Source organism: Vigna unguiculata, chromosome 6 (genome assembly GCF_037176805.1).
Source record: "Vigna unguiculata cultivar grain cowpea cultivar isolate G323 ecotype 2 chromosome 6, ASM3717680v1, whole genome shotgun sequence".
NCBI lineage: Eukaryota > Viridiplantae > Streptophyta > Magnoliopsida > Fabales > Fabaceae > Vigna > Vigna unguiculata.
In genome coordinates, this window is record NC_140797.1 from 22,250,764 (window position 1) to 22,269,272 (window position 18,509).

Here is an 18,509-nt window from a genome sequence, read left to right on the forward strand (position 1 = left end):
ACATTATACTTCTTTCACACATTGGCATGTACTGAATTTGATCCTTGCTTGATTTGGATGAAAGCTTGTTGGTAACTTGAGTTTCTCCACTAATCTTTGGCTTACAACATTGTTGTCGCTTTCGTAAACGAATGCAACTGAACATGGGTGGCCTTCGATTAAACGCATTGTTCTGTACTTACCTTTTCGATAATCTTTTTCTTTACTTCCTTTTCTTTTTCTTCAATTTCCCTTCCTTCTGCAGTTTATATTTCTTCTTTTTATATTCTTTCTTTTTCTATTTTCTCCTTCAACGTATGTTGATCCTTCTCGGCTTGTCTTGGTGTCATAAATTTCAACTTCATTTCTTGGATATTAGCACAACCAATACTATCTAACGCGATACTCTCACTTCCCAAGAGCCCAAAAATCATTTCAGGAAAAGTTTTGCTGTGATACCAAGTGTAACATACCTCCAGGAATATTACTAAGTAAAATAATAATAAAAGGAAAACATACTCATATTCATTAAACATAATTTCCCAAAAAGGTAGGAAGTTTAAAACTTCAGTTATATCTTACATCACACATGATTTAAAATTTATGACAAACCACTCATAGTTTTAAAACATAATAAAAACATTTAACATAATTCTTCTTGAACATCCCATAGACCCCTCTCCGTGCCTATGCAGCTCCTGGCTCACCTGCATCAGTATCTGCTCCCGGATAAAAATTTATCCGATCATCGCCACACACACAAACAGATAGGGTGAGCTATGCATATAAAATGAATAAATATGAGAAACCCATACCCCAAAAGAATTTCATAATTATTTATATTTAAACCTTTCAATTCCCTCTCACTCAAGATCCATTATGAGTGACATGCACATGCTCTTGGTCTCGGGATTTCTTGTGCTCCCACGAACCTCCCCGCTCGTGGTCAAACCTACGAACCTAACTCGTTCGTAGTCCTACCCTACGGACCTCCCCGTCCGTAGTCAAACCATCCGAACCTCACCCGCTCGGACCATGACACGCATGCAATCACCATACTATGGACCTCCCCGCCCATAGCAGCACCAGGACTAACTTGTCCAATATCCCATCATGTGGTCCCAACTCATCACGAACCTCCCCGCTCGTGACCTCATCCGAACACATCCCGGACCCACTAAGAACTTAGTCCTTAAAGCTCAAAGGTTAGCACAACAATCTGCCGCAACAGAAAATAAAACACCGACACTGCCTAGGCAATTGTCAAGTGGAACAACTTCACTGACCGCCTGGCGCCACACTCAGCGCTGCCAGGCGCCAGGTTACAGGTACCAAATCAGAAACAACCTCACTTCGACTGGCGGTAACAAACAACCCGTCAGGCGCCACACATCCACACAATAATACAAGCATCGAATCTCGCCTGGCGAGACCAACCACTAAGGCCAGGCGCTGGCCTAAGAAAGTCCAGAATTTAGAATACTCATTTACAAAACAATGTCAACGTTACTAACCGACACCTATTACGGTTTTATCAATAATTTTCTCTACAGATGTCTAATTGAGGTGATTCCTTTTTGGTTAGAAACTAGACTTCCATATCTTTAATTTGACTACCAAACCACTATTTTTGGAGGTCTAAGCTATTGGAAATTTAAAAACGAAAATCAGGGATCCTCCAGCGTTTTTCCAGCTTTCCTGTCCCGACGTCTGCTCACTGTTTCGGTCTTTACATTTTCCATAGACATCCAAATGAGTTGATTATTGTTGGGTTGGAAACTAGACTTCCGTAGCTTTAATTTGACTACTAAACCACTATTTTTAGTGGTCTAGGCTATTGGTAATTTAAAAACGAAAATCAGGGATCCTCCAGCGTTTTTCCAGCTTTCCTGTCCCAACGTCTGCTCACTGTTTCGATCGTTACGTTTTCCATAGACATCCAAATGAGTTGATTCTTGTTGGGTTGGAAACTAGACTTCCGTAGCTTTAATTTGACTACTAAACCACTATTTTTGGAGGTCTAAGCTATTGGCAATTTAAAAACGAAAATCAGGGATAAAAATTTGATGAGTCGCCTGGCGACAGTTCATTGTCCGCAGTTTTTCGTCCAACTGCAATGGAGGCTCATCAATGCCACCCCCATCTATTCCTAGGTTCTGAATATAATAAAATAATAAAAAAAATGGAAATTGAACTTCTCTGGCCAAGGTTCGAAGCAGGGACCATGGGTTTCCCCCTATCACGCTCCAACCACTTAGACAATCCACTTTTATTGCTAAAAATGCGTATACAATAAAATATAAATTATACTTCCATTTTCTCTTACTTAAAAGAAAACAATAAAACTCACACAATTTACATACATAGGACTTGAACCCAAGTCCTCACACACAACCCAAAGTACTCTCACCACTTAAACTAGTACTTTGCTACGTCATGTTAGTCCAATTAACGCTATTTATTTCATCCCAGATATAAATTAAATATTCATTCCTTATTTGAATTTTTTTCTCGGGTCTTACAGTTGTCGCTTTCGTAAACGAATGCAACTGAACATGGGTGGCCTTCGATTAAACGTGTTGTTCTCTACTACCTTTTCCATAATCTTTTTCTTTACTTCCTTTCCTTTTTCTTCAATTTCCCTTCCTTCTGCAGTTTATATTTCTTCTTTTTCTATTCTTTGTTTTTCTATTTTCTCCTTCAACGTATGTTGATCCTTCTTGGCTTGTCTTGGTGTCATAAATTTCAACTTCATTTCATGTCCCTCATGCCTCAAATAAAGGGAACGTTCATCCAGATTGACCGTTTTAAAATGAAGCCATGCCCATCTCAAAAGAAGATGAGAAGAGTTCGTGGGAGCAATATCACATAATACTTCTTTCAGACATTGTCATGTACTGAATTTGATCCTTTCTTGATTTGGATGAAATCTTGTTGGTAACTTGAGTTTCTCCACCAATCTTTGGCTTACAACATTGTTGTCGCTTTCGTAAATGAAATCAACGGAACATGGGTGGCCTTCGATTAAACACCTTGTTCTCTACTACCTTTTCCATAATCTTTTTCTTTACTTCCTTTTCTTTTTGTTCAATTTCCCTTCCTTCTGCAGTTTATATTTCTTCTTTTTCTATTTTCTCCTTCAACGTATGTTGATCCTTCTTGGCTTGTCTTGGTGTCATAAATTTCAACTTCATTTCATGTCCCTCATGCCTCAAATAAAGGGAATGTTCATCAAGATTGACCGTTTTAAAATTAAGCCATGCCCATCTCAAAAGAAGATGACAAGAGTTCATGGGAGCAATATCACATAATACTTCCTTCACACATTGTCATGTACTGAATTTGATCCTTGCTTGATTTGGATGAAAGCTTGTTGGTAACTTGAGTTTCTCCACCAATCTTTGGCTTACAACATTGTTGTCGCTTTCGTAAACGATTGCAACTAAACATGGGTGTCCTTGGATTAAACACCTTGTTCTCTACTACCTTTTCCATAATCTTTTTCTTTACTTCCTTTTCTTTTTCTTCAATTTCCCTTCCTTCTGCAGTTTATATTTCTTCTTTTTCTATTCTTTCTTTTTCTATTTTCTTCTTCAACATATGTTGATCCTTCTTGGCTTGTCTTGGTGTCATAAATTTCAACTTCATTTCATGTCCCTCGTGGCTCAAATAAAGGGAACCTTCATCAAGATTGACCGTTTGAAAATGAAGCCATGCCCATCTCAAAAGAAGATGACAAGAGTTCGTGGGAGCGAAATCACATAATACTTCTTTCAAACATTGTCATGTACTGAATTTTATCTTTGCTTGATTTGGATGAAAGCTTGTTGGTAACTTGAATTTCTGCACCAATCTTTGGCTTACAACATTGTTGTCGCTTTCGTAAATGAATGCAACTAAACATGGTTGGCCTTCGATTAAACGCGTTGTTCTGTACTTACCTTTTTCATAATCTTTATCTTTACTTCTTTTTCTTTTTCTTCAATTTCCCTTCCTTCTGCAGTTTATATTTCTTCTTTTTCTATTCTTTCTTTTTCTATTTTCTCCTTCAGCCTATGTTGATCCTTCTTGGCTTGTCTTGGTGTCATAAATGTCAACTTCATTTCATGTCCGTCATGCCTCAAATAAAGGGAACGTTCATAAAGATTTAGCGTTTTAAAATGAAGCAATGCCCATCTCAAAAGAAGATGACAAGAGTTCGTGGGAGCAATATCACATAATACTTCTTTCACACATTGTCATGTACTGAATTTGTTCTTTGCTTGATTTGGATGAAAGCTTGTTGGTAACTTGAGTTTCTCCACCAATCTTTGCCTTACAACATTGTTGTCGCTTTCGTAAACGATTGCAACTAAACATGGGTGGCCTTCGATTAAACGCGTTGTTCTCTACTACCTTTTCCATAATCTTTTTCTTTACTTCCTTTTCTTTTTCTTCAATTTCCCTTCCTTCTGCAGTGTATATTTCTTCTTTTTCTATTCTTTCTTTTTCTATTTTCTCCTTCAACGTATGTTGATCCTTCTTGGCTTGTCTTGGTGTCATAAATTTCAACTTCATTTCATGTCCCTCATGCCTCAAATAAAGGGAACGTTCATCTTGATTGAGCGCTTTAAAATGAAGCCATGCCTATCTCTAAAGAAGATGACAAGAGTTCGTGGGAGCAATATCACATAATACTTCTTTCACATATTGTCATGTACTGAATTTGATCTTTGCTTAATTTGGATGAAAGCTTGTTGGTAACTTGAGTTTCTCCACCAATCTTTGGCTTACAACATTGTTGTCGCTTTAGTAAACGAATGCAACTAAACATGGGTGGCCTTCGATTAAACCCGTTGTTCTGTACTTACCTTTTCCATAATCTTTTTCTTTACTTCCTTTTCTTTTTTTTCAATTTCCCTTCCTTCTGCAGTTTATATTTCTTCTTTTTCTATTCTTTCTTTTTCTATTTTCTCCTTCAACGTATGTTGATCCTTCTTGGCTTGTCTTGGTGTCATAAATTTCAACTTCATTTCATGTCCCTCATGCCTCAAATAAAGGGAACGTTCATCCTGATTGAGCGCTTTAAAATGAAGTCATGCCTATCTCTAAAGAAGATGACAAGAGTTCGTGGGAGCAATATCACATAATACTTCTTTCACACATTGTGATGAATATCACCCTAAGAGGCTTTTCATAGCGTTGGCCAATGCCTAGGCCCATTTCTTTTAATTTCTTTTGTTTTCTATATTTCTTTTATTAAATAAATAATTGGATTATTTTCAAGTGCAGCCCAATTCCAAAGGTTTTTCAAGTGCGTCAGCTAATTGGGCCATGAATCTGAAGTCGAGCCCAATTAATCAAGGCATCATGCACCCTTCTCTTTTATTGGGTCTGCATCAAGGTTTCTTCCATCCGCACACCTTTCCGTTTTGCAAAGTGACAGTCCGCACCCCTTCCAAGTGTCTGCAGCCAGCAATCAGTTTTGCATCCACGCGTGTTGGGCTTCCGAATGATAACAGCAGCCCAAATCTTTACCTGAACACTCAGCCTTTGGAGTAAGGGAGGGAACGCTGCTAGGGTTTCTCGAGAGAAAGCCCTCATTTTTCCTCGCCACCTGAAACCCACATTCACCGTTAGAGTGTTCTTCCATATGTGCCAACTAAAGTTAGCATCCAACCCAAAATCTCTTTTCACGCGTTACACCTCATCCTTTGTTAGGGTTCCAATTCACGCACATCACACCTTAGCTTAGGATTCTACATTTCACTTTTGCCGTTAGGATTCTTGTTAGAACGGCCTTGTCTCCTTCCTTTCTTCTGTTTAATTTTTACGGTGGCCTTCTTCTCACTATAAAAGGCCAGCCAACTCTTGTAAACGTAACTTTGAAAATATATGAGAGTGATTAGCTTTGTTGCTTTATCCTTTCACCTTCAGAGTTCAATCGAACCAGAGCTAGGGTTTTTCCCTAACCTTGCTTCACCATAATCACCGAGCTCCATGATCGGGAGCGTCATTTGTTTCCATCGTTCCTTCACTTCCACTGCATCTTTCATCGATCATTCACCATTTCCGCTACGAGAACGAGAGTTTCGAGAATGTTCTACCGAACCATTTGTCATCACATTGTCATGTACTGAATTTGATCTTTGCTTGATTTGGATGAAAGCTTGTTGGTAACTTGAGTTTCTCCACCAATCTTTGGCTTACAACATTGTTGTCGCTTTCGTAAACGAATGCAACTGAACATGGGTGGCCTTCGATTAAACGCGTTGTTCTCTACTACCTTTTCCATAATCTTTTTCTTTACTTCCTTTCCTTTTTCTCCAATTTCCCTTCCTTCTGCAGTTTATATTTCTTCTTTTTCTATTCTTTCTTTTTCTATTTTCTCCTTCAACGTATGTTGATCCTTCTTGGCTTGTCTTGGTGTCATAAATTTTAACTTCATTTCATGTCCCTCATGCCTAAAATAAAGGGAACGTTCATCAAGATTGACCGTTTTAAAATGAAGCCATGCCCATCTCAAAAGAAGATGACAAGAGTTCGTGGGAGCAATATCACATAATACTTCTTTCACACATTGTCATGTACTGAATTTCATCCTTGCTTGATTTGGATGAAAGCTTGTTGGTAACTTGAGTTTCTCCACCAATCTTTGGCTTACAACATTGTTGTCGCTTTAGTAAACGAATGCAACTAAACATGAGTGGCCTTCGATTAAACGCGTTGTTCTGTACTTACCTTTTCCATAATCTTTTTCTTTACTTCCTTTTCTTTTTCTTCAATTTCCCTTCCTTCTGCAGTTTGTATTTCTTCTTTTTCTATTCTTTCTTTTTCTATTTTCTCCTTCAACGTATGTTGATCCTTCTTGGCTTGTCTTGGTGTCATAAATTTCAACTTCATTTCATGCCTCTCATGCCTCAAATAAAGGGAACGTTCATCAAGATTGACCGTTTTAAAATGAAGCCATGACCATCTCAAAAGAAGATGACAAGAGTTCGTGGGAGCAATATCACATAATACTTCTTTCACACATTGTCATGTACTGAATTTGATCCTTGCTTGATTTGGATGAAAGCTTGTTGGTAACTTGAGTTTCTCCACCAATCTTTGGCTTACAACATTGTTGTCGCTTTAGTAAACGAATGCAACTAAACATGAGTGGCCTTCGATTAAACGCGTTGTTCTGTACTTACCTTTTCCATAATCTTTTTCTTTACTTCCTTTTCTTTTTCTTCAATTTCCCTTCCTTCTGCAGTTTGTATTTCTTCTTTTTCTATTCTTTCTTTTTCTATTTTCTCCTTCAACGTATGTTGATCCTTCTTGGCTTGTCTTGGTGTCATAAATTTCAACTTCATTTCATGTCCCTCATGCCTCAAATAAAGGGAACGTTCATCAAGATTGACCGTTTTAAAATGAAGCCATGACCATCTCAAAAGAAGATGACAAGAGTTCGTGGGAGCAATATCACATAATACTTCTTTCACACATTGTCATGTACTGAATTTGATCCTTGCTTGATTTGGATGAAAGCTTGTTGGTAACTTGAGTTTCTCCACCAATCTTTGGCTTACAACATTGTTGTCGCTTTCGTAAACGAATGCAACTGAACATGGGTGGCCTTCGATTAAACGCGTTGTTCTGTACTTACCTTTTCGATAATCTTTTTCTTTACTTCCTTTTCTTTTTCTTCAATTTCCCTTCCTTCTACAGTTTATATTTCTTCTTTTTCTATTCTTTCTTTTTCTATTTTCTCCTTCAACGTATGTTGATCCTTCTTGGCTTGTCTTGGTGTCATAAATTTCAACTTCATTTCATGTCCCTCATGCCTCAAATAAAGGGAACGTTCATCAAGATTGACCGTTTTAAAATGAAGCCATGCCCATCTCAAAAGAAGATGACAAGAGTTCGTGGGAGCAATATCACATAATACTTCTTTCACACATTGTCATGTACTGAATTTGATCCTTGCTTGATTTGGATGAAAGCTTGTTGGTAACTTGAGTTTCTCCACTAATCTTTGGCTTACAACATTGTTGTCGCTTTCGTAAACGAATGCAACTGAACATGGGTGGCCATCGATTAAGCGCGTTGTTCTCTACTACCTTTTCCATAATCTTTTTCTTTACTTCCTTTTCTTTTTCTTCAATTTCCCTTCCTTCTGCAGTTTATATTTGTTCTTTTTCTATTCTTTCTTTTTCTATTTTCTTCTTCAACATATGTTGATCCTTCTTGGCTTGTCTTGGTGTCATAAATTTCAACTTCATTTCATGTCCCTCATGCCTCAAATAAAGGGAACGTTCATCCTGATTGAGCGCTTTAAATTGAAGCCATGCCCATCTCAAAATAAGATGACAAGAGTTCGTGGGAGCAATATCACATAATACTTCTTTCACACATTGTCATGTACTGAATTTGATCCTTGCTTGATTTGGATGAAGGCTTGTTGGTAACTTGAGTTTCTCCACCAATCTTTGGCTTACAACATTGTTGTCGCTTTCGTAAACGAATGCAACTGAACATGGGTGGCCATCGATTAAACGCGTTGTTCTCTACTACCTTTTCCATAATCTTTTTGTTTACTTCCTTTTCTTTTTCTTCAATTTCCCTTCCTTCTGCAGTTTATATTTCTTCTTTTTCTATTCTTTCTTTTTCTATTTTCTCCTTCAACGTATGTTGATCCTTCTTGGCTTGTCTTGGTGTCATAAATTTCAACATCATTTCATGTCCCTCATGCCTCAAATAAAGGGAACGTTCATCAAGATTGACTGTTTTAAAAGGAAGCCATGCCCATCTCAAAAGAAGATGACAATAGTTCGTGGGAGGAATATCACATAATACTTCTTTCACACATTGTCATGTACTGAATTTGATCCTTGCTTGATTTGGATGAAGGCTTGTTGGTAACTTGAGTTTCTCCACCAATCTTTGGCTTACAACATTGTTGTCGCTTTCGTAAACGAATGCAACTGAACATGGGTGACCTTCGATTAAACGTGTTATTTTGTACTTACCTTTTCGATAATCTTTTTCTTTACTTCCTTTTCGTTTTCTTCAATTTCCCTTCCTTCTGCAGTTTATATTTCTTCTTTTTCTATTCTTTCTTTTTCTATTTTCTCCTTCAACGTATGATGATCCTTCTCGGCTTGTCTTGGTGTTATAAATTTAAACTTCATTTCATGGCCCTCATGCCTCAAATAAAGGGAACGTTCATCAAGATTCACTGTTTTAAAATGAAGCCATGCCCATCTCAAAAGAAGATGACAAGAGTTCGTGGAAGGAATATCACATAATACTTCTTTCACACATTGTCATGTACTGAATTTGATCCTTGCTTGATTTGGATGAAAGCTTGTTGGTAACTTGAGTTTCTCCACCAATCTTTGGCTTACAACATTGTTGTCGCTTTCGTAAACGAATGCAACTGAACATGGGTGGCCTTCGATTAAACGCATTGTTCTGTACTTACCTTTTCGATAATCTTTTTCTTTACTTCCTTTTCTTTTTCTTCAATTTCCCTTCCTTCTGCAATTTATATTTCTTCTTTTTCTATTCTTTCTTTTTCTATTTTCTCCTTCAACGTATGTTGATCCTTCTTGGCTTGTCTTGGTGTCATAAATTTCAACTTCATTTCATGTCCCTCATGCCTCAAATAAAGGGAACGTTCATCCTGATTGAGCGCTTTAAATTGAAGCCATGCCCATCTCAAAATAAGATGACAAGAGTTCGTGGGAGCAATATCACATAATACTTCTTTCACACATTGTCATGTACTGAATTTGATCCTTGCTTGATTTGGATGAAAGCTTGTTGGTAACTTGAGTTTCTCCACCAATCTTTGGCGTACAACATTGTTGTCGCTTTCGTAAACGAATGCAACTGAACATGGGTGGCCTTCGATTAAACACATTGTTCTGTACTTACCTTTTCGATAATCTTTTTCTTTACTTCCTTTTCTTTTTCTTCAATTTCCCTTCCTTCTGCTGTTTATATTTCTTCTTTTTCTATTCTTTCTTTTTCTATTTTCTCCTTCAACGTATGTTGATCCTTCTTGGCTTGTCTTGGTGTCATAAATTTGAACTTCATTTCATGTCCCTCATGCCTCAAATAAAGGGAATGTTCATCAAGATTGACCGTTTTAAAATGAAGCCATGCCCATCTCAAAAGAAGATGACAAGAGTTCGTGGGAGGAATATCACATAATACTTCTTTCACACATTGTCATGTACTGAATTTGATCCTTGCTTGATTTGGATGAAAGCTTGTTGGTAACTTGAGTTTTTCCACCAATCTTTGGCTTACAACATTGTTGTCGCTTTCGTAAACGAATGCAACTGAACATGGGTGGCCTTCGATTAAACGCATTGTTCTGTACTTACCTTTTCGATAATCTTTTTCTTTACTTCCTTTTCTTTTTCTTCAATTTCCCTTCCTTCTGCAATTTATATTTCTTCTTTTTCTATTCTTTCTTTTTCTATTTTCTCCTTCAACGTATGTTGATCCTTCTTGGCTTGTCTTGGTGTCATAAATTTCAACTTCATTTCATGTTCTTCATGCCTCAAATAAAGGGAACGTTCATCCTGATTGAGCGCTTTAAAATGAAGCCATGCCCATCTCAAAAGAAGATGACCAGAGTTCGTGGGAGCAATATCACATAATACTTCTTTCACACATTGTCATGTACTGAATTTGATCCTTGCTTGATTTGGATGAAAGCTTGTTGGTAACTTGAGTTTCTCCACCAATCTTTGGCGTACAACATTGTTGTCGCTTTCGTAAACGAATGCAACTGAACATGGGTGGCCTTCGATTAAACGCATTGTTCTCTACTACCTTTTCCATAATCTTTTTCTTTACTTCCTTTTCTTTTTCTTCAATTTCCCTTCCTTCTGCAGTTTATATTTCTTCTTTTTATATTCTTTCTTTTTCTATTTTCTCCTTCAACGTATGTTGATCCTTCTCGGCTTGTCTTGGCTTCATAAATTTCAACTTCATTTCATGTCCCTCATGCCTCAAATAAAGGGAACGTTCATCAAGATTGACCGTTTTAAAATGAAGCCATGCCCATCTCAAAAGAAGATGACAAGATTTCCTGGGAGCAATATCACATAATACTTCTTTCACACATTGTCATGTACTGAATTTCATCCTTGCTTGATTTGGATGAAAGCATGTTGGTAACTTAAGTTTGTCCACCAATCTTTGGCTTACAATATTGTTGTCGCTTTCGTAAACGAATGCAACTGAACATGGGTGGCCTTCGATTAAACGCGTTGTTCTCTACTACCTTTTCCATAATCTTTTTCTTTACTTCCTTTTCTTTTTCTTCAATTTCCCTTCCTTCTGCAGTTTATATTTCTTCTTTTTATATTCTTTCTTTTTCTATTTTCTCCTTCAACGTATGTTGATCCTTCTCGGCTTGTCTTGGCTTCATAAATTTCAACTTCATTTCATGTCCCTCATGCCTCAAATAAAGGGAACGTTCATCAAGATTGACCGTTTTAAAATGAAGCCATGCCCATCTCAAAAGAAGATGACAATAGTTCGTGGGAGGAATATCACATAATACTTCTTTCACACATTGTCATGTACTGAATTTGATCCTTGCTTGATTTGGATGAAGGCTTGTTGGTAACTTGAGTTTCTCCACCAATCTTTGGCTTACAACATTGTTCTCGCTTTCGTAAACGAATGCAACTGAACATGGGTGGCCTTCGATTAAACGCGTTGTTCTCTACTACCTTTTCCATAATCTTTTTGTTTACTTCCTTTCCTTTTTCTTCAATTTCCCTTCCTTCTGCAGTTTATATTTCTTCTTTTTCTATTCTTTCTTTTTCTATTTTCTCCTTCAACGTATGTTGATTCTTCTTGGCTTGTCTTGGTGTCATAAATTTGAACTTCATTTCATGTCCCTCATGCCTCAAATAAAGGGAATGTTCATCAAGATTGACCGTTTTAAAATGAAGCCATGCCCATCTCAAAAGAAGATGACAAGAGTTCGTGGGAGGAATATCACATAATACTTCTTTCACACATTGTCATGTACTGAATTTGATCCTTGCTTGATTTGGATGAAAGCTTGTTGGTAACTTGAGTTTTTCCACCAATCTTTGGCTTACAACATTGCTGTCGCTTTCGTAAACGAATGCAACTGAACATGGGTGGCCTTCGATTAAACGCATTGTTCTGTACTTACCTTTTCGATAATCTTTTTCTTTACTTCCTTTTCTTTTTCTTCAATTTCCCTTCCTTCTGCAATTTATATTTCTTCTTTTTCTATTCTTTCTTTTTCTATTTTCTTCTTCAACGTATGTTGATCCTTCTTGGCTTGTCTTGGTGTCATAAATTTCAACTTCATTTCATGTTCTTCATGCCTCAAATAAAGGGAACGTTCATCCTGATTGAGCGCTTTAAAATGAAGCCATGCCCATCTCAAAAGAAGATGACCAGAGTTCGTGGGAGCAATATCACATAATACTTCTTTCACACATTGTCATGTACTGAATTTGATCCTTGCTTGATTTGGATGAAAGCTTGTTGGTAACTTGAGTTTCTCCACCAATCTTTGGCGTACAACATTGTTGTCGCTTTCGTAAACGAATGCAACTGAACATGGGTGGCCTTCGATTAAACGCATTGTTCTCTACTACCTTTTCCATAATCTTTTTCTTTACTTCCTTTTCTTTTTCTTCAATTTCCCTTCCTTCTGCAGTTTATATTTCTTCTTTTTATATTCTTTCTTTTTCTATTTTCTCCTTCAACGTATGTTGATCCTTCTCGGCTTGTCTTGGCTTCATAAATTTCAACTTCATTTCATGTCCCTCATGCCTCAAATAAAGGGAACGTTCATCAAGATTGACCGTTTTAAAATGAAGCCATGCCCATCTCAAAAGAAGATGACAAGATTTCCTGGGAGCAATATCACATAATACTTCTTTCACACATTGTCATGTACTGAATTTCATCCTTGCTTGATTTGGATGAAAGCATGTTGGTAACTTAAGTTTGTCCACCAATCTTTGGCTTACAATATTGTTGTCGCTTTCGTAAACGAATGCAACTGAACATGGGTGGCCTTCGATTAAACGCGTTGTTCTCTACTACCTTTTCCATAATCTTTTTCTTTACTTCCTTTTCTTTTTCTTCAATTTCCCTTCCTTCTGCAGTTTATATTTCTTCTTTTTATATTTTTTCTTTTTCTATTTTCTCCTTCAACGTATGTTGATCCTTCTCGGCTTGTCTTGGCTTCATAAATTTCAACTTCATTTCATGTCCCTCATGCCTCAAATAAAGGGAACGTTCATCAAGATTGACCGTTTTAAAATGAAGCCATGCCCATCTCAAAAGAAGATGACAAGATTTCCTGGGAGCAATATCACATAATACTTCTTTAACACATTGTCATGTACTGAATTTGATCCTTGCTTGATTTGGATGAAAGCATGTTGGTAACTTAAGTTTGTCCACCAATCTTTGGCTTACAATATTGTTGTCGCTTTCGTAAACCAATGCAACTGAACATGGGTGGCCTTCGATTAAACGCGTTGTTCTCTACTACCTTTTCCATAATCTTTTTCTTTACTTCCTTTTCTTTTTCTTCAATTTCCCTTCCTTCTGCAGTTTATATTTCTTCTTTTTATATTCTTTCTTTTTCTATTTTCTCCTTCAACGTATGTTGATCCTTCTCGGCTTGTCTTGGCTTCATAAATTTCAACTTCATTTCATGTCCCTCATGCCTCAAATAAAGGGAACGTTCATCAAGATTGACCGTTTTAAAATGAAGCCATGCCCATCTCAAAAGAAGATGACAATAGTTCGTGGGAGGAATATCACATAATACTTCTTTCACACATTGTCATGTACTGAATTTGATCCTTGCTTGATTTGGATGAAGGCTTGTTGGTAACTTGAGTTTCTCCACCAATCTTTGGCTTACAACATTGTTCTCGCTTTCGTAAACGAATGCAACTGAACATGGGTGGCCTTCGATTAAACGCGTTGTTCTCTACTACCTTTTCCATAATCTTTTTGTTTACTTCCTTTCCTTTTTCTTCAATTTCCCTTCCTTCTGCAGTTTATATTTCTTCTTTTTCTATTCTTTCTTTTTCTATTTTCTCCTTCAACGTATGTTGATCCTTCTTGGCTTGTCTTGGTGTCATAAATTTCAACTTCATTTCTTGGATATTAGCACAACCAATACTATCTAACGCGATACTCTCACTTCCCAAGAGCCCAAAAATCATTTCAGGAAAGGTTTTGCTGTGATACCAAGTGTAACATACCTCCAGGAATATTACTAAGTAAAATAATAATAAAAGGAAAACATACTCATATTCATTAAACATAATTTCCCAAAACGGTAGGAAGTTTAAAACTTCAGTTATATCTTACATCACACATGATTTAAAATTTATGACAAACCACTCATAGTTTTAAAACATAATAAAAACATTTAACATAATTCTTCTTGAACATCCCATAGACCCCTCTCCGTGCCTATGCAGCTCCTGGCTCACCTGCATCAGTATCTGCTCCCGGATAAAAATTTATCCGATCATCGCCACACACACAAACAGATAGGGTGAGCTATGCATATAAAATGAATAAATATGAGAAACCCATACCCCAAAAGAATTTCATAATTATTTATATTTAAACCTTTCAATTCCCTCTCACTCAAGATCCATTATGAGTGACATGCACATGCTCTTGGTCTCGGGATTTCTTGTGCTCCCACGAACCTCCCCGCTCGTGGTCAAACCTACGAACCTAACTCGTTCGTAGTCCTACCCTACGGACCTCCCCGTCCGTAGTCAAACCATCCGAACCTCACCCGCTCGGACCATGACACGCATGCAATCACCATACTATGGACCTCCCCGCCCATAGCAGCACCAGGACTAACTTGTCCAATATCCCATCATGCGGTCCCAACTCATCACGAACCTCCCCGCTCGTGACCTCATCCGAACACATCCCGGACCCACTAAGAACTTAGTCCTTAAAGCTCAAAGGTTAGCACAACAATCTGCCGCAACAGAAAATAAAACACCGACACTGCCTAGGCAATTGTCAAGTGGAACAACTTCACTGACCGCCTGGCGCCACACTCAGCGCTGCCAGGCGCCAGGTTACAGGTACCAAATCAGAAACAACCTCACTTCGACTGGCGGTAACAAACAACCCGTCAGGCGCCACACATCCACACAATAATACAAGCATCGAATCTCGTCTGGCGAGACCAACCACTAAGGCCAGGCGCTGGCCTAAGAAAGTCCAGAATTTAGAATACTCATTTACAAAACAATGTCAACGTTACTAACCGACACCTATTACGGTTTTATCAATAATTTTCTCTACAGATGTCTAATTGAGGTGATTCCTTTTTGGTTAGAAACTAGACTTCCATATCTTTAATTTGACTACCAAACCACTATTTTTGGAGGTCTAAGCTATTGGAAATTTAAAAACGAAAATCAGGGATCCTCCAGCGTTTTTCCAGCTTTCCTGTCCCGACGTCTGCTCACTGTTTCGGTCTTTACATTTTCCATAGACATCCAAATGAGTTGATTATTGTTGGGTTGGAAACTAGACTTCCGTAGCTTTAATTTGACTACTAAACCACTATTTTTAGTGGTCTAGGCTATTGGTAATTTAAAAACGAAAATCAGGGATCCTCCAGCGTTTTTCCAGCTTTCCTGTCCCAACGTCTGCTCACTGTTTCGATCGTTACGTTTTCCATAGACATCCAAATGAGTTGATTCTTGTTGGGTTGGAAACTAGACTTCCGTAGCTTTAATTTGACTACTAAACCACTATTTTTGGAGGTCTAAGCTATTGGCAATTTAAAAACGAAAATCAGGGATAAAAATTTGATGAGTCGCCTGGCGACAGTTCATTGTCCGCCAGGCGGTTTCTGGAAAATTCCAGAAACACGACACAGCAGGGCATTGTACATGCATCAATTTAATCATACAATTCATGATATTAAACAGTACGCAATTAAAGGTACAATTCCAGCTCCCCTAACCTGGATCTAAGCTTGCAAGGAGTTCCTTCAATGGTGGTCTCCTTTCTTCTTCTTCTCCACACCTTTCCTCCAAAATTTTCAAATCTCACTCTCTTCCACACTTTTCTGCCCTCCATTTTTCAGGCTTCCCCTCCCATTTTTATGCAGTTTTTCGTCCAACTGCAATGGAGGCTCATCAATGCCACCCCCATCTATGCCTAGGTTCTGAATATAATAAAATAATAAAAAAAATGGAAATTGAACTTCTCTGGCCAAGGTTCGAAGCAGGGACCATGGGTTTCCCCCTATCACGATCCAACCACTTAGCCAATCCACTTTTATTGCTAAAAATGCGTATACAATAAAATATAAATTATACTTCCATTTTCTCTTACTTAAAAGAAAACAATAAAACTCACACAATTTACATACATAGGACTTGAACCCAAGTCCTCACACACAACCCAAAGTACTCTCACCACTTGAGCTAGTACTTTGCTACATCATGTTAGTCCAATTAACGCTATTTATTTCATCCCAGATATAAATTAAATATTCATTCCTTATTTGAATTTTTTTCTCGGGTCTTACAGTTGTCGCTTTCGTAAACGAATGCAACTGAACATGGGTGGCCTTCGATTAAACGTGTTGTTCTCTACTACCTTTTCCATAATCTTTTTCTTTACTTCCTTTCCTTTTTCTTCAATTTCCCTTCCTTCTGCAGTTTATATTTCTTCTTTTTCTATTCTTTCTTTTTCTATTTTCTCCTTCAACGTATGTTGATCCTACTTGGCTTGTCTTGGTGTCATAAATTTCAACTTCATTTCATGTCCCTCATGTCTCAAATAAAGGGAACGTTCATCAAGATTGACCGTTTTAAAATGAAGCCATGCCCATCTCAAAAGAAGATGAGAAGAGTTTGTGGGAGCAATATCACATAATACTTCTTTCACACATTGTCATGTACTGAATTTGATCCTTGCTTGATTTGGATGAAAGCTTGTTGGTAACTTGAGTTTCTCCACCAATCTATGGCTTACAACATTGTTGTCGCTTTCGTAAACGAATGCAACTGAACATGGGTGGCCTTCGATTAAACGCGTTGTTCTCTACTACCTTTTCCATAATCTTTTTCTTCAATTTCCCTTCCTTCTGCAGTTTATATTTCTTCTTTTTCTATTCTTTCTTTTTCTATTTTCTCCTTCAACGTATGTTGATCCTTCTTGGCTTGTCTTGGTGTCATAAATTTCAACTTCATTTCATGTCCCTCATGCCTCAAATAAAGGGAACGTTCATCCTGAATGAGCGCTTTAAAATGAAGCCATGCCTATCTCTAAAGAAGATGACAAGAGTTCGTGGGAGCAATATCACATAATACTTCTTTCACACATTGTCATGTACTGAATTTGATCCTTTCTTGATTTGGATAAAAGCTTGTTGGTAACTTGAGTTTCTCCACCAATCTTTGGCTTACAACATTGTTGTCGCTTTCGTAAACGAATGCAACTGAACATGGGTGGCCTTCGTTTAAACGCGTTGTTCTGCACTTACCTTTTCCACAATCTTTTTCTTTACTTCCTTTTCTTTTTCTTCAATTTCCCTTCCTTCTGCAGTTTATATTTCTTCTTTTTCTATTCTTTGTTTTTCTATTTTCACCTTCAACGTATGTTGATCCTTCTTGGCTTGTCTTGGTGTCATAAATTTCAACTTCATTTCATGTCCCTCATGCCTCAAATAAAGGGAACGTTCATCAAGATTGACCGTTTTAAAATGAAGCCATGCCCATCTCAAAAGAAGATGAGAAGAGTTCGTGGGAGCAATATCACATAATACTTCTTTCAGACATTGTCATGTACTGAATTTGATCCTTTCTTGATTTGGATGAAATCTTGTTGGTAACTTGAGTTTCTCCACCAATCTTTGGCTTACAACATTGTTGTCGCTTTCGTAAATGAATGCAACGGAACATGGGTGGCCTTCGATTAAACACCTTGTTCTCTACTACCTTTTCCATAATCTTTTTCTTTACTTCCTTTTCTTTTTGTTCAATTTCCCTTCCTTCTGCAGTTTATATTTCTTCTTTTTCTATTTTCTCCTTCAACGTATGTTGATCCTTCTTGGCTTGTCTTGGTGTCATAAATTTCAACTTCATTTCATGTCCCTCATGCCTCAAATAAAGGGAACGTTCATCAAGATTGACCGTTTTAAAATTAAGCCATGCCCATCTCAAAAGAAGATGACAAGAGTTCATGGGAGCAATATCACATAATACTTCCTTCACAATTTGTCATGTACTGAATTTGATCCTTGCTTGATTTGGATGAAAGCTTGTTGGTAACTTGAGTTTCTCCACCAATCTTTGGCTTACAACATTGTTGTCGCTTTCGTAAACGATTGCAACTAAACATGGGTGGCCTTGGATTAAACACCTTGTTCTCTACTACCTTTTCCATAATCTTTTTCTTTACTTCCTTTTCTTTTTCTTCAATTTCCCTTCCTTCTGCAGTTTATATTTCTTCTTTTTCTATTCTTTCTTTTTCTA

At 37.5% G+C, this 18,509-nt stretch overlaps 1 long non-coding RNA gene across 1 annotated transcript; it reads right to left on the reverse strand.

The window, feature by feature from the left end:
* Window positions 1-482: 482 nt before the first annotated feature.
* LOC114189025 (uncharacterized) lies at window positions 483-16,552 on the reverse strand. The gene is made up of 2 exons (XR_014995525.1): window positions 15,989-16,552; window positions 483-14,486 (listed from the first exon to the last, which is right to left on the reverse strand). It is a non-coding gene; the product is annotated as an uncharacterized LOC114189025 (long non-coding RNA).
* Window positions 16,553-18,509: the final 1,957 nt, after the last annotated feature.